Genomic DNA, 17,284 nt, shown 5'->3' on the forward strand with positions numbered 1-17,284 from the left:
GCTCTGAGTTCCAAATACAAGCTACATCTGAGTGAACATAGCAACAAACTAGCAAAGAAACAAAAATGAGTATAGTACAGATGGGGATAGTGGCTACACTATTTATTGCTACCACATTACCCCAAAACTTTAAATTAACATTTATTATCTTACAGTTCCTGTGGGTCAGAAATCTGGAAGCAGCTTGCCTAGGTTATTCTGGGTCATGGTCTTTTATGAAGTTGCAGTCAAGATATCAGCAGCCAGGGCTGCATTCATCTGAAGGATTGAATGAGGCTGGAGGATCCAGTGCCAAGATGGCTCACTTATACAGCTGGCATGTTAATGCTGGTTGTTGTAGGAAGCCTCAGTTCCTCACCACGTGGACTTCTCTGTTGGACTGCTTGAGTGTCCTCACAACATGGCAGCTCACTCCCCTCGGAGCAAGTGATCCAAGAGAAGCAAGATGGAAGCTGCAACATCATTTATGACCTAGCATCAGAAATCACACTCCACAGGGCCGGCCCTGTGGCCGAGTGGTTAAGTTGGCGCTCTCTGCTTTGGTGGCCCAGGGTTTCACTAGTTCAGATCCTGGGCACGGACATGTCACCACTCATCAGGCCATGCTGAGGTAGTGTTCCCACATAGCACAACCAGAAGGACCTACAACTAGAATATACAACTATGTACTAGGGGGCTTTGGGGAGAAGAAGAAGAAGAAGAAAAAAGAAGAATACTGGCAAAAGACATTAGCTCAGGCGCCAATCTTAAAAAAAAAAAAGAAAAGAGAAAAAAAAAGAGAGTCAGAAATCACACTCCATCATTCCCACACTATCTTATTATTTACTCAGGTCAGCTCTATTCATTTGGGAAAAGGCTACACAAGGATGTGAATACCAAGAGATGAGGATCATTGGGATACCTTGGTGGCTGGCTACCACAGTGGCCATTAGGGATATTATGGTAAACTTGTGGGCCCACCTGTTTCATAATGTCACCCCATCAAGGGATTTGTTGAGTTCATTGATGAAGGAAATTGCCCCTTTCTCTTCTCTGCTCAAAGTAGGCAGGTCATCAGTTTCATTTCCAGGAACAAAGGTGAGGGGAAGATGAAAATTAGTAAATGACCTTGCTGATTCCAAGTCTCATGGTTCCCACACAGTTTATAGTTGCTTTCTCCATAGCTGAAAACTTTCTGCATGGCTGGTGTTCCAGTTACCTATTCTCTCCACATGGCACATCGTTCTTCAATGACTCTCCATATAGCTTCAGCTTCTAATAGCATAGTGGTCTCAGGGTAGTGAGGAATTTTCTTTCTTTTTTTTTTTTTTGAGGAAGATTAGCCCTGAGCTAACTACTGCCAATCCTCTTCTTTTTGCTGAGGAAGCCTGGCCCTGAGCTAACATCCATGCCCATCTTCCTCTACTTTATATGTGGGACGCCTACCACAGCATGGCTTGCCAAGTGGTGCCATGTCCGCACCCAGGATCCGAACCTGTGAACCCTGGGCCGCCTAAGGGGAAGGTGCGCACTTAACTGCTGCGCCATCGGCCAGCCCCTCAGGGATTTTCATGTTCTTACATTGTGGCTAACTTCTAAGAGACGCAAAACGGAGGCTACCTCTTAAGGTCTGGGCCTGAAAACTGGCACAGCCTCATTTCTGCTATATTCTATAGGTCAAAGCAGTCACAGAGCCTGCCTAGATTCAAGGGGAAGGACACGGACCCCATCTTTCTATGGGAGGAGTGTCGAAAACTTATGACCTTCTTCAGTCCACCACATCTGGGGGGCCTGAATGGATTATCTGCCTGCCTGAGGCAATGAAACTACTGCGTTACTAGAAATTTGCACAGATATCCTTGAGCCACAGAGTTTTCTGTCCCCATCAGAGTGTCTTCCATACTCTCTGTGGCAGATAGAGCCTGGAGTGAAGCCGATAGATTCATTCATTCATTCAACAAGTATTGTATAAGCACCTTCCATATGCTAGCCAGTCTTCCAGGTACTTGGAATACATCAGTGAATGAAATAAACAAAAATTCCTGCCTTCATGGAGATTGCATTGTAGTGGAACCCAGATGAAGAAACGGGATAAAATAACTTTCATTATCAAGTGATCACTGCCCACCAGGCGCTATACTTGACATTTAACGTACATTATTTCATCTAATTCTCACAGGAATCTTCAGTGGAAGCACAGCTTCTATTCACACAGCTGGTAAATAGCCAAGCTGAGATTTAAACCCAGGGTCTGCCTGATTCCAAAGTCCGAGTTCTTAATCACCACGCTACACCATTTCTCTGGTGCTAGGTAATTTTCTAAAACTGCAGAAGAGCCCAGGATAAAAGTGTTCCTGTAGGTCCCAGGTCAAGATAGATCTGGCTGGTAAAAACTACCAACATCTGCAAAGCACCTAACTATTTATAAAGAATTTTTGTTTACCCTACCCCAACCATCCCATAAGGTTTGAAGTTTTCTGTTCTTTGCAGATAAGAAAAAGAGATGCAAGAAGCTTTAGTGACTTGGCCAACATCTGGCCTGAACCTTCCACAGATCTGTCCAGATGTGGAGACTTGGGCATAAGCACAGCCATAGGCAGACTTGGAGGTCAGTCCACAATCAGGCAGAAAAGCTTGCCTGGTAGAATACAATTGTTCAAGTATCATGGCTCACAAAACTCTCCCAACTGCTCCTACAGGCCAACACTGAAAGAGTAGCGAGGATAATGGGAGCATGTTGTAGAAATATTCCTACCTCCCATTGACTTGTATTTCTCTCTTCTTCAAAATAGCCCTTTGCCACCTTAATCCAAGCTTGGGCTCTCCCTAGGCCAGAATCACTACAATCTGTTCTGTGGGAGAGAAGAAGGCTCTCCCATTACAAAATAATGTTTTCCACTTTGATGTTCCTGTAATAAATAACTCCACCATTACACCAGATGGTGCCCTCCTTCAAGACTCTGAGCTCCTGGAGAGCAGGGAACTAGATCTCATCCATCTTCGCATCCCCAATACCTAGTCCTATGTGTGGCATATAGTAAGTACTCAAAATATTTTTACCAAATTTAATTAAATCGTATTTGGCCTCAACATGTCCTGAGCAGATTTTAAGGTCATTTATGAGATCAAAAGTCTAAGGCTAAATGGCAATGACTTAATAAAATGCCTTTGGCATGTTTGTGGGTAGCAGTATTAGAAGCAAACAAAACAACAAAATAAACAACAAAAACATAAGTCTGTAGATTTCTGAATGCTCTATAAGCTCAGTGTGAATACTAAAAGGGCTTATTTTGTAATAAATGTTTTATTTTAGAAAAGTTTTAGGTTTATAGAAAAATTGCATAGGTAGTACAGAGAGTTTCCATATAGCCCACACGCAATTTCCCCTATTATTAACATCTTACATTAGTGTGGTACATTTGTCACAATTAATGAACCAATATTGGTATGCTATTATGAGCTGAAGTCCATACTTTATTCAGATTTCCTTAGTTTTTACCTACTGTCCTTTTCCTGTTGCAGGCTCTCACACTACATTAGTTGTCTTGTTTCCTTAGGCTCCTCTTGGCTATGACAGTTCTCAGACTTTTCTTGTTTTTAACAGTTTTGAGGAGTACTGGTCAGCTAGATTGCCCCTCTGTTGGAATTTCTCTGATGTTTCTCTCACGATTAGACTGAGGTTCTGTGTTTTGGGAAGGAAGACCACAGAGGTCAAGGGCAATTCTCCCCACACCATATCAAGGGTACATACCAACAACATGACTCATCATTGTTGATGTTGACCTTGATCCTCTGGCTGAGGTAGTGTCTGTCAGGTTTCTCCACTGTAAAGTTGCTCTTTTTTCCCCCAAAGGGCTTATTTTTATTTACTTAATTGAGATATAATTTATATATAATAAAATGAGCACAGCCATTTTAAGTGTACAGTTTGATGAGGATTGATGAACCACACCAGAGGTTCTCAACCAAGGGTGACTTGGTCACCCAGGAGACATTTGACAATGTCTGGAGATATTTATGGTTGTCACATCTGAGATAAGGGGAGGTGTTACTGGCATCTAGTGGGTGAGGGCCAGGGATGCTGCTAAACGGCCTAAAATATACAAGACAGCTCTCCTCAGAAAAGAATTATCCAGTCCAAAACGTCAGTAGCAACAAAGTTGAGAACCCCTGATCTACACTCATGTGACCACGGCGCCCACTCAAGACATAGCAGCACCTCAAACGTCTCTTGTGCTTCTCTGCGGTCAATCCCCCACTACCTGTCCCTGGAAACCACCATTCTGATGTTTTTCTACCATAGAGTAGTTTTACTTGTTCTCGAACTACATATACATGGAATAATCTTTTACTTCTCCTTTTGTCTCTGGCTTCTTTGACTCCACATAATGTTGAGATTCATCCATCTTGTTTTATGTATCAGTAGTTTGTTCCTTTTTATTGAATAGTATTTCATTGTATGGCTATACTATACTTTATTAATGGGCATTTGGGTTGGTTCCAGTTTGGGGATTTTAGGAGTAAAAGGAAAATTGTGTAGAAGTCTTCGTGCGGACATATGTTTTTAGTTCTCTAGGATGAATACCTACGAATGGAATTGCTAGGTCATATGGTAAGTATACATTTAACTCAAAGGGCTTATATTTTTAAAACGAGAAAGACAAAATAAATGGTCCTTTATTTTATTTTGGACTATATGGACTCTCTCACTACTTCTCCTTTCTCATCTCAGCTAGGAAATAAGTTTTGAATTAAATAAGAAAGTGATGTCAGAGACCTCCTCTTCCATTTTTTCCATCCTCAGGCAGAATTCTTTGGAATAGGTGATCAGACTTCATCAATTCCCTTCTCACTTGCACTTTACCAAGCAAAAGTTGATGTCTCTTAAGATCAGAACCAGAAACAGCTGTGTCTCTGGTTCTTCGGGTAATGTGTGTTTGATTTTTTTTGAGAAGATGTTTATAGAAAATGGCCTGCGGTATTGGCAGTTGTGAGAACAGATCTAACTTCTGCTTGGAACTGCTATAAATTTTTAAAACAAACCAAACTCTAACATCACAATATGGCTATGTAAGGTTCCTCCAAGCCAAATCCATTAGATTGGGAATGAAATATTTATTATGATCTGAATGAGACAACGACAAAGAAAGGACTTTAGATTTTCCTTAAAGTTGTACTACTACCAAAACTCGGAACGTTTATTTTCCTACAATGAGTTTGGGAATTTAATCTTTGATTTAAATGGGGGCTCAACGTGACCATCAAGGAAGAAAAAGTTTACGGAATTCATAAAATAAAAATGAAATCTTTTCGAGGTTAAAAGTAAAGACATTTTGCTAATAAGCATTCCTAACCCATGTTTGAGGTAGAGAAAGCTATTCCTTAGACTCAAAAATTATAACACACATTATGAAGGGATCCTTTCCCATAGAAGCTAGTAAGTGATATCCCCCAAGTTTTAGAAATTCTTATCCAAAGATAAAATTTAAAAAGAGCATTTGGTGAAATTATTAACTTTCTCAAAAAATTAAATAATTTAAATAGGAACAATAAAGAGCTCATTGTAATGAAAGGAACAAAGATCTAGAAGTTGAGAGACCTGAATTCTAGTCTTGCTTCTGTCACAGACTAGTTAGTGGAAAATATACTGGATGATATCTGAGGTTCATTTCAGCTCTAAGCTTTTATGAATTCCATTGTCTGGTTTTCAATACCCATATAAGAATAGACTACATACATTTATATAAGCAACTTTTTCATCAGTGTTTTAACTTACTTCAAAGTAATTCTGGGGGAGAAACATTAGACTAGAAGCATTTTTAAAATTCTTTTCTTATGTAGAGTTACTACTCACCTTACAGGAATTATAACACTAAAACGTCTTCATTAATTTTTTTAGTTACAATCTTATGAAAATTGAGCATTTCCTTTTACATCTTTATCTTCAGGTAGATTTACGTCCCCCTGTTGTAAGATTAAGCATTCATATGACACGTTAATGTTTACTAAGTGGTTGAGTATCATATGCAAGTTAATTCTCAAGGGAGACTTTTTAAAGGCAGCCTGGGTTATTTAAATGGAAAGAAATTGCTTTGGGAAGGAAGTCTGTGCAAATGGAGCTAACCATGAAGGGAATATATGCCACCTTAATCTGGAACCATCATGAGAAGCTGAGAGGGGTACAACTGTTGTCAGAGCCAGCTTCTAGCAGAGCACATCACTTCTGTTCCTCAGGGATAAATACGGTCGTCTCTTGGGTGTTTCCCTTTCATATAGTCAGGATTACCATTTCGGCAACTTTTCCATACATCATATTACTCTCTTTCTATCTGGCTTTTCAGTATTTGACACAACAGAATGGGAGACTACCGGACCACATCGCACCTCTTCCAAAGGAACTTTTGTTTGTATGAAGTTCGAACAGATCTCCTTGGTAACTCAGGAGTTGGCGTAAGTAGGGCCCCCCAATCACCCAACACGTGTCACCACTGCAGTGCCACAGGCTGCATCACTCGTGTCACATGCGAGCACTCGCATGTTAGCCACCTCTTAGTTGAATAATATGCGTCGCTCCTTGGTTGTTTGTCCTCCCCTTAGGTTTGAGGATGGGGTTTTGTGTACACTAAAAAAATTACACAAACCAATCATTTTAAAAAGAGATAATAAAAAATAAAATTCCTCCCGTCATTCATGCGGAGATAACCAGTCGTTGGAGAATACTGAATATCCCTAAAGACTTTTTTCTAAGGCATATATTATAATATGTATATTTTGCCTACCTTATTTTTAAAAGATATTCGTGAACATGTCAAATTCTAGGACATGATCTCGTGCTGTATAAATTTATTTAACTCTTGCAATCCCTTGATTCTGCTAGTTTATTAAAAGACATAAATTTATATACACATTCCTTTCACTAAGAAGTTTATACCTCAGAAAACACATTAATGTAATTTTAAGTCCTTTCTATCTCTTTGTCACACTTGGGTCTTTTCATACAAGTTGTACTGGATAATATCACATGTGGCTAAAAAGCATTACCAATGTGCTATGCTAAGATGAGAATGAAAAAGCGTTAAGAAATATGAGAAACTCTGAACAGAGACACATTTCACACCCAGGCCCAGCAGAACACCTACATCTCATGCCAACTCACATACAGACCACCTTGAGTGTGAATGATTACAGAGGAAAGAGAAACAAGGATAAACATCAATAGTAAGACTCAAACCTCAGTTTAGTCTTAGATTCACTGAAGACCAGAGCTCCGATTCTTGCATGTATTTTTCCTCCCCTTTCCTACATGTCTAGGGCTTCCATACCTTCTCTCCTAGCCTGTCCTTCCTTCCTTCTACCTTACCAGTGTGGCTCAAAACCCAGGCTCCTCACCACCCACCTGGCACAATGAAGATGGGCAACATGGCACCAGGCCCTGTGGCTGTGCTGGCAGAGGATAAGGTAATGGTGAAGTCATCAACATTAGAAACAAGATATCTGTGGCAAAGCCTGCTAGCTACCTACGCCAATATCCATTCTCCCCTTTCTCCTTAGTAACAGAACTCTAATTTTCAGCTGGGCATGTTGCCACCTGAAATAAATAACTGCATTTTCCAGCCCTCCTAGCAACTAAATATGGTCTTTCAATGTAAAAGCCAAAGTCCTTCCAAAGGCTTTCAAATTGTAAGTTGTGAGTAAGACGTAGTTGTCCTTCTTTGTGTTGTCCTTGTCAGGTTTGGGGATCAGAGTGATGTTGGCTTCATAGAATGTGTTAGGGAGTACTCCATCTTTCTCAATTTTCTGGAACAGTTTGAGAAGGATAGGTATTAAGTCTTCTTTGAATGTTTGGTAGAATTCTCCAGAGAAGCCGTCTGGTCCTGGACTCTTACTTTTGGGGAGGTTTTTGATTACCGTTTCTATTTCCTTACTTGTGATTGGCCTATTCAGATTCTCCATTTCTTCCTGATTCAGTTTGGGGAGATTGTAGGAGTCTAGGAATTTGTCCATTTCTTCCAGGTGGTTCAATTTGTTGGCATATAGTTTTTCATAGTATTCTCTTATGATCCCTTGTATTTCATTGGTATCTGTTGTGATTTCTCCTCTCTCATTCCTAATTTTATTTATTTGCGATTTCTCTCTTCTTTTCTTGGTGAGTCTGGCTAATGGTTTGTCGATTTTGTTAATTTTTTCCAAGAACCAACTCTTTGTTTCATTGATCCTTTCTATTGTCTTTTTTGTTTCAATATCGTTTATTTCTGCTCTTATTTTTATTATTTCCCTCCTTCTACTGACTCTGGGCTTTGTTTGTTCTTCTTTTTCTAGTTCTGTTAGGTGTCATTTGAGGTTGCTTATGTGAGCTTTTTCTTGTTTAGTGAGGTGAGCCTGTATTGTGATGAATTTCCCTCTTAGGACTGCTTTTGCTGCATCCCAAATGATTTGGTATATCGTGTTCTCATTTTCATTTGTCTCCAGATAATATTTGATTTCTTCTTTAATTTCTTCAATGATCCATTGTTTGTTCAGAAGCGTGTTGTTTAGTCTCCACATTTTTGCACCTTTCTCTGCTTTTTTCTTGTAGTTGATTTCTAGTTTCATAGCATTATGATCAGAAAAGATGCTTGATATTATTTCAACTCTCTTGTATTTATTGATGCTTGCTTTGTTTCCCAAAATATGATCAATCCTTGAGAATGTTCCATGTGCACTTGAGAAGAATGTGTAACCTGCTGTTTTTGGATGAAGTGTTCTATATATATCTATTAAGTCCATCTGGTCTAATTTTTCATTTAATTCTATTATTTCCTTGTTGATTTTCTGTCTGGATGTTCTGTCCATTGGTGTTAATGGTGTGTTGAGGTCCCCTACTATTATTGTATTGTTGTTGATGTCTTCTTTTAGTTCTATTAAGAGTTGCTTTACAAATTTTGGTGCTCCTGTGTTGGGTGCGTATATATTTATAAGTGTTATGTCTTCTTGGTGGAGAGTCCCTTTTATCATTATATACTGTCCCTCTTTGTCTTTCTTTATCTTTTTTGCTTTGAAGTCTACCTTGTCTGATATTAGTATAGCGACACCTGCTTTCTTTTGTTCATTATTAGCTTGGAGTATTGTTCTCCATCCCTTGACTCTGAGTCTGTGTTTGTCTTTGGGGCTGAGGTGTGTTTCCTGGAGGCAGCATATTGTTGGGTCTTGTTCTTTGATCCATCCTGCCACTCTGTGTCTTTTGATTGGGGAGTTCAATCCATTTACATTTACAGTGATTATTGAGATGTGGGGGCCTACCACTACCATTTTATGTCTTGTTTTCCAGTTTTCTTCAATTTCCTTTGTTTCTCGTCCCATGGTTTAATCTGTTCTGATGAAGAGAGTAAGACGTAACCAAAGAACTATACACAGAATTATTTCTGGAAGGGCTGGGATTGTTGCTTATAACGGAACTGATTCAGCTGAAAGTTCCTTTTTCCTACCCTCCTGGTGGCAGCGTGAGATACAAACATGATATCCAGGGTTCCAGCATCCACCTTGTGCAACGAAGTATCCTTAAGGAGGGATGCTGAGGCTATGGAAGCAAAAATGTCTGAACTTGGGGCCTGATGGCACAACCTGGGGTCACAATAGCATTCCTGGACATCTTACCTTCACATTTCCTCTATGCAAGAGAGAGAAATGATTCTATCTTGTTTAAGTCCTTGTCATTTCAGAGTTTTCTGTTATATTGATATTTAGGGAAAGAGCATTCCAGAAGAGAGGACAGCAAGAACAAGGGTGCTAAGGCTGGAGTGGGTCTTACACGTTTAAGTAGAATTGAAGTGGCTGATGTGGCTGCAACAGAGTGAACACGGGGAAGAGTGTGAGATGAGATCAAAGCAGTACTAGAAGCCATTCCATGCAGAATTTTAAAGGCCTTTGGAAGGACACTGGCTTTTACACTGAGAGATATTAAGAGTCATTGCAGGGGGCCGGCCCTGTCGCCAAGTGGTTAAGTTCACACACTTCACTTCCATGGCCCAGGGTTTCACCATTTCAGAACCTGGGTGTGGACCTAGCACTGCTCATCAAGCCATGGTGAGGTGGCATCCTGCATAGCACAACTAGAAGGACCTACAACTAGAATATACAACTATGTATTGGGGGACTTGGGGGAGAAGAAGGGGAAAAAAAGATTGGCAACAGATTGGCAACAGATGTTAGCTCTGGGCCAATCTTTAAAAAAAAATAGTCATTGCAAAGTTTGGATCAGAGGAGTGATATGGTATGACCTCTGTTTCAACAACAGCCATCTGGCTACTGTGGAGAGAAAGTGTAGATGCAGGAGACCTGTTAAGAAGCTATGAAATAATCCAGATGGGATATCACGGCGGCTTGAACGAGCACAATATCAGTGGAGGTGGTGAGAAGTGCTCAGATATTTGGTATTTCATGAAGACAGAGCCGATAAGATTTCCTGACAAATCGGATGTGGGATATGAGAGAAAGAGAAAAGCCAAGAGTATCCCCAAAGTTTTGGGCCTGAGCAACTGGAAGGATGGAGTTGCCATCAACTTAGACGAGGAATGCTGTAGCTAGAGCTGGCTTGGTGGTAAGGTCTAAGACTAAAATCATCCTTCCCCCTAAAACCTGCTCTGCCCCTGGGGCTTGTCTCACATTCAACACAGACCTATTCAATCACTCCAGAAAGAATCCCAAAGGTCACCTCTGCCTCCTCCATCTCCATAACCTCCATAACATCCCATCACGTCCTCTGATTCCTACTTCCTAGATATCTCCTTTATCTGTCCATTTCTCTCCTCCACTGCCAGCCGTTTATTCGAGGCCACCATCATCGCTCACCTGCATCACTACAAGAGCCTCTGAACTGGCGATGGGTCCACTCAAGATGGAATCATTCACTGCACTGCAGCTTGAGGCATCATTCAAAAGCACAGAGTCCTCCAATGGCCACCATTTCTTCTTGTCCTTGGACAAAGCCCAAAGTACTAAGGGTGTTTTTTTTTAAACTTTTTGTTTTGAAATAATTTCTGACTTGCAGAAAAGTTGCAAGAATGCTACAAAGACTTTCCATATACCCCTCACACAGATACCCATTTTACTACTCTCTCTCTCTCCTATTTTTTACTCACTCATTTGAGAATACGTTGAAAACACACTCCCCCTTTACCCTTAAATACTTCAGTGTATATTTTCCTAGGAATGAGAACAATAACTTATATAACTGTAACACAATTTGTCATAATCAGAAAATTAACATCGCTACAATTATCTAATACACAGACTTTATTTAGATTTTTCCAGTTGAACAAATTATGCCATATATAGCAAGAGATATAGATGTAGATATAGATGTTCTTGATATTAGTGGTCCAGGAGCTAATCCAGGATCACATGTGGCATTCAGTTTTCCTGTCTCTTTAGTGTTTTTAATTCTGAAACAGTTCCTCAGTCTTTGCCTTTTATGACCCCGACACTTGGGAAGAGTATAGACCAGCCATTTTGTAGAATTCCCCCCAATTTGAATTTGCCTGATGTTTCTTCATGGTTAGATTTCGGTTGTACATGTTGGGCAGGACAATCACAGAAGCGATGTGTCCTTCTCAGTGCATGATATCATGAGGCAGATCCTTAGCATGTTTTAAAAAGTCTCTTCATAGTGTTACATCTGCTTATATCTCCTCCTCATCTCTCACTCTCTACCCATTCCTGCTCCAAGGCTGTCAGACATAGCCCCAGAGAATTCATCCGGAACCCATTTTCCTCGCTAATCCATGCCATCCCATCAGACCTCAGCATAGAGGTCACTTCGTCCAAAGGACTGTTCCTCAATCCCCAGGCCTGGCTTAGAGCCTCTCCTCTGAGCACCCTGCACCCACCTATCATGGCACTTACTAGGCTGCATTGTAATTGCCTGTTCACTTGTCTGTATCCTCCTCTGGACTGCAACTGTTTGAGGGCAAGCATTTGTGAACATTACACTATCAGCAGCAGCACATAGCCCAATGTCTGACACATAGTAGTTGCCCAATAAATATTTCTGAATGAAGCATCACTTCTGTGCAAGCTTCCTCTTGCCTGTCCCCAGATGCCTGCACCATCTCATTATCTCTCTCACGGTGTTGCCGGATTGTTTGTCTCCATTCGGTCTTCCCTGCTAGATGGGAAATTCCTGGAACCACATCTGAGCTTTTGCATTAGATTCCACTGCACTTAACACAGAAGGAAGGAAAAAGAGAAGGAAGGGAGAGAGGAAGGGAGTGATCGGGCCTTTTGCTTTAGAACTTTGTTCCTTCTGAGTTTGGGTTGAGCAGGTGCAGACCGTATTGGAGTGTCTCTCCCAGCTACTCCTCCCCTCACACCCCACTTCCTGTTTATTCTGCCTTCCAACATCACACTGGGGAGCGGTGGGGTGGGAACCATTCCAGTTCTTTTAGCTGCCTTCTCACTCCCTGTCAGCCCCAATTCAGGAATGATCGCTTTGAGGTTGAGCTTATGCTCCTTAAAAGTATTTATGAGAGTTATTAACAAGAATATAGAGCTCTAGTGTGAATTCTCATCAGTGTATATCCTAATAAGCTATGAAGTAAATGAAGAAAGAAAAAACAAGAAGAAAGAAAAAGAGGCCTGGAAAATTCACAAATTAAATAGTCAGAATAATCTAGAACTTGGTTGCATTGTTTTATAAAGCCTAAAAGACCAAATCTGGTGAAAGAAAAGAAGCTCTCTCTTCAAGAGTTTCCTTTTTCTCCTTTCCCTGGCCCTCATAGTTAATTAACAACTAGCAAACTCTTGCTTCAAGATTTTACAAGTTATAATTTAGTCTTTGTAATATCTCAAAGACTCAGTTGTCCTCATACCAACTTTTTAAAGCCCTTATTTCAGTATTAGTTAGAATTATATTTAGCCATGAGCAACAGAAATGGCAGGGGCCTAAACAAGATAGCAATTTATTTCTGGCTTTTGAAACCAAATTCCAGAGGTAGACCATCCATGGCAATCAGAAACCCAGGTTCCTTCTCTCCTGTTGTTCTGCTGTTCTAAACACATTTCTGCCACTTTATTATCCAAGATGGCTGCTGGAGCTCCAGCCATCCCATGTCATTCCATTCAACAAGAAGGAGAAAGAAACAAAGGCAGTCTCCCATCCTTTAAAGACACCTCCTGAAAGTCATATGTGAAACTTCTGACTTCAGCTCGTTGGTTAAAACTTTGTCACATGGTTGCTCCTAGCTGCAAGGGAAGCTGAGAATATAGCCTTTATTTGGGGTAACCAAGTTCCCAGCTAAAATTGGGGGAATAAGGAGAGAACAGATATTGGGAAACAACAAGCAGTCTTTGACACAATTTACTCATCTGTAAAATGAGAATAATATCAATAGCAACTTCATAGGACCTTTGTGAGGAAACCTATGAGATAACACATGACGTCTGCACCAGTCATAGCAATAATGACTTCCAAGGAAGTACACACAATAAGTGTGCACTGAGTGGTAGCTCATTGCTATTACTATGAAGCCTGTGAGGTACTATCTCCATTTTGCAAAGGAGGAAACTAAGACTCCAAGAAGTTAATTAATTCCCCCAGGAAACACAGAACGAACTGACAGAACTGGAGCTAAATCCAGATTCTTTGACTCTAAAGCCTGGCTTTCTTTCACTACTGGGTACCACCTTTTCTTTTACCTCATCTCGCCACAACCACCTCTCTTATTATGACCCTCATGGTCACCAAGACAATAGCTCATATGCTTCTTTCCATTGAAAAGCTTTTATGCTCCATCCCAGCACTAACTCATCACCATTCAATGAGAACTAAGAGTACTAGGTACCAGTGGTGAAGACATCCCTAATAAAAAGGGGATGCACAACTGGATCTCTCTGACCTTGTAGGTCAGAGGGTAAATGGTATAACCACTGTGGAAAACTCTTGGGAGTTTCTTATAAAGTTAAATATAAACTTATCTTATGAACTAGCAATTCCATTCACATGTGTTTATTGGAAAAAAAGGCTTGGACTAGAATGTTATTTATTTTTATTCATAAAAGCTAAAAGAAAAAAATTAAAAAATGAAAACAAACAATGTCTATCAACAGGAAAAAATGAATTGTGGAATTTTATAAAATGAGGTACTGCTCAGCAATAAAAAGGAATGAACTACTGATTTATGTGAGAGCCTGGATGAATCTCAGACATATTATTTTGACTGAAAGAAGCCAGACCCCCAAAGAGTACATATTCTATGATTCTATTTACACGAAGTTCAAGAACAGGCAAAACTAATAGATGGCGATCAAAATCAGAAAAGTGGCTTCCTGGGCTGTGGAGGAGAGGAGGATTATTAGAAAGGAACATGAGGAAACTCCTTAGATGATGGAAATGCTCTGTACCTTTATCGAGGTGTCAGTTACATGGGTGTATGCACTTGTCAAAACTTAACAAACTGTGGGGCCCGCTCCATGGCCAAGTGGCTAAGTTCGCGCACTCCACTGCGGCGGCCCAGGGTTCGGATCCTGGGCTTAGACATGGCACTGCTCGTCAGGCCACGTTGAGGTGGCATCCCACATCCCACAACTAGAAGGACCTGCAACTAAGATATACAACTGTGTACGGGGGGGGGGGGGGGGGGGGTTGGGGAGATAAATCAGGAGAAAAAAAAAAGATTGGCAATGGTTGTTAGCCCAGGTGCCAATCCTTAAAAAAAAAAAGGAAGATTGGCAACAGTTGTTAGCCCAGGTGCCAATCTTTAGGGAAAAAAAAACTTAACAAACTGTATACTTAAGATCTGTACATTTTATTGAGTGTAACTATATCTCAATAAAAAACAAAAATAACAACGAGATGGGGACTGCAGAAATAAATGCTACACGTAAAGATCAAAAAATATTTTCAGAAGGGAAGGAAGTGAGAATAAAAGATAAAAATAAAGAGAGAGTGGGTCTAACATCTTAACCATAAAATACATAATAAATAATGCTGCTATATTTGAAGCAAGCCCTTTTAGTCATATAATGACAGCACCATAAGTAGTGTCTATTTATGCAGGGCGACTGTCACCAAGATTAGCGCTTAAAAGAAAAATAAAGTCTCTTTCACAAAAGAAGACAAAAAGAATCTTTCAATACTGTTTTCAACAAGTTGTTGTGCTCAAAATTCTATATTTTAGCCAGCCCAAAGGCAATGAATGGATTAAGTGCCAAGAGTATATAACCTTTTCGTTTTCTGGCCACATGCTAGAGGCCAAGTGTTTTAGTTTCCTATGGCTTCTGTATCAAATTCCTACAAACTTGCTGGCTCAAAACAATGCAAAGTTATCATCTTACGGTTTGGGAAGTCAGAAGTCTAAAATAGGTCTCACTGGGCTAAAATCAAGGTGTTGGCAGGGCTGGGTGCCTTCTGGAAGATCTGGGGAGAATCTGTTTCCTTGCCTTTTCCAGCTTCTCAAGGCTGCCTACATCTCTTGGTTCATGGCCTTTTCCTCCTTCTTCAAAGCCAGCAAGGGCAAATGGAGTCTTTCCCATGCTGCATCACTCTGACACTTCGGCCTCCTACTTCTATCTTTACAGACCCTTGGGATTACATTGGGCCCCGCCCCCGATAATCCAGGATAATTTCTCTATCTGAAGGTCAGGTGATTAGCAACCTTAATTCCAGCTGCAATCTTAATGACTCCTTGCCATGCAAGGTGATATGGTCACAGGTTCCAAGGATTAGGACACAGACATCTTTGGGGACCATTATTCTGCCTACAATGCCCAGCTTTAACAGAACTGCAAAATGTTAACTATAGCATCTCTCTAATCATCACTTTTGATCCTTCTATTCTCTACACTAGCCATCAGATGAATGTTACAAAAGTTCCAGGTTTATTATAAGCTGTTACTCAGGTAAATGTGATAAAATAGACCCTGTTCCATAGATTCTATTCTACTTTCAATTGTTTTCACTTAGTTCTACAATCTTCTGAAAGGTGGGAAAAGGTCTCTGTTCCAATTACCTATTGCTGTGTAAGAAACCACTTAGTGGCTTAAAAGAATGAAAATATTTTGCACACAAGTCTGAAATTTGGGCAGGGCTCGATGGGGACAGCTTGTCTCTGCTCCACGCGGCATCAGCTGGAGTGGCTCAAAGGCTGGGGTCTAGAATCAACTGAAGGCTCACCCATGTCTTTGGCAGTTTGATGCTGGCTGTTGGCTGGGACCTCAGTGGAGCTGTCAACTGGAACACCAACATGTGACCTCCCCATGTGGCCTGGGCTTCCTCACAGCATTTCAGCTAGGTTGCGGGCCTGAGCATCTCAAGAGACAGCCACGTATCTCATACAAGAGGAGATGTATCACCCTTTATGGCCTGGCCTTGGAAGTGATGGCCACATTTGTTTTGTCAAAAGCCCCACCTAAATTCAAGGTGAGGAGACAAAGATTCTATCTCTTGATGGAAGGTGGCAAGGTTGTGGAAGAGCATTTAAGGCCAGAAATAACTTTGCAAACTTTTTTAGAAAATACAATTGGCTACAGCTTCTCTGCTGCTTCTCCATCTTTTCTCTTCATTTTACGACTCCTCTTTCTTCCATTCTGTTTGTCTCCCTTTCATAATTGCCCCCCCCCCTTGGTCTTTTTTGTCTCTCACGCCTTCTACTTCAAATCCGGCCAACTCTGAGATGGCAAACAATAGTTTCATAAGGTGCCAGAAAAGGATGACAGCATATCCACAGAGGGACATCTACTTGCTAGAATCAGGGATTATTCAACTATTTCGGACTGAAAAAAATGGCAATTTCATCTGCTTCAAGCTAATATTTGCTTCCTTTCTAGTCAGAGGAAAAGGTATCACCATCTGCTGTCAGAAGTAAATGACTACCTCTCCACTCCTCAGGTTTCCAACGGGCGGGAGAGTCCCAAAACACGCTTTGCCTTTCTCCATTACTCCATTATCATGCTGACCCAGAGACAGTGGGATGACAGCTGGTAAATTTGGAAAGACTAAATTAGGCAGGCTTGGCATCTCCCTTTTTCCACTTGGGGCCAAACTGGCTGCAGGAAGCAGGCCTTTTCCTCTGCTCCAAAACACACTAAAGGAAAATTTCTGAGATTCCTCCCAGCCCCCAACACTTGGGTTAAACATCTAAATTTCTGGCACTTTCCTCCTAAACATTTAAGCTATGAAGGATCTATCAACAAGTGCTTATCATAACAGAAACTAAGCTCTACCCCCAAAACAGCCACGACTTACAAGCTGCAATGTCAAGTAGATGTCACAACACTGCACCTCATTTCGAATGACCAAAATATAGTTACTACACTCTCTGCATTCTACACA

This window comes from Equus asinus, chromosome X (genome assembly GCF_041296235.1).
Source record: "Equus asinus isolate D_3611 breed Donkey chromosome X, EquAss-T2T_v2, whole genome shotgun sequence".
Taxonomy (NCBI): domain Eukaryota; kingdom Metazoa; phylum Chordata; class Mammalia; order Perissodactyla; family Equidae; genus Equus; species Equus asinus.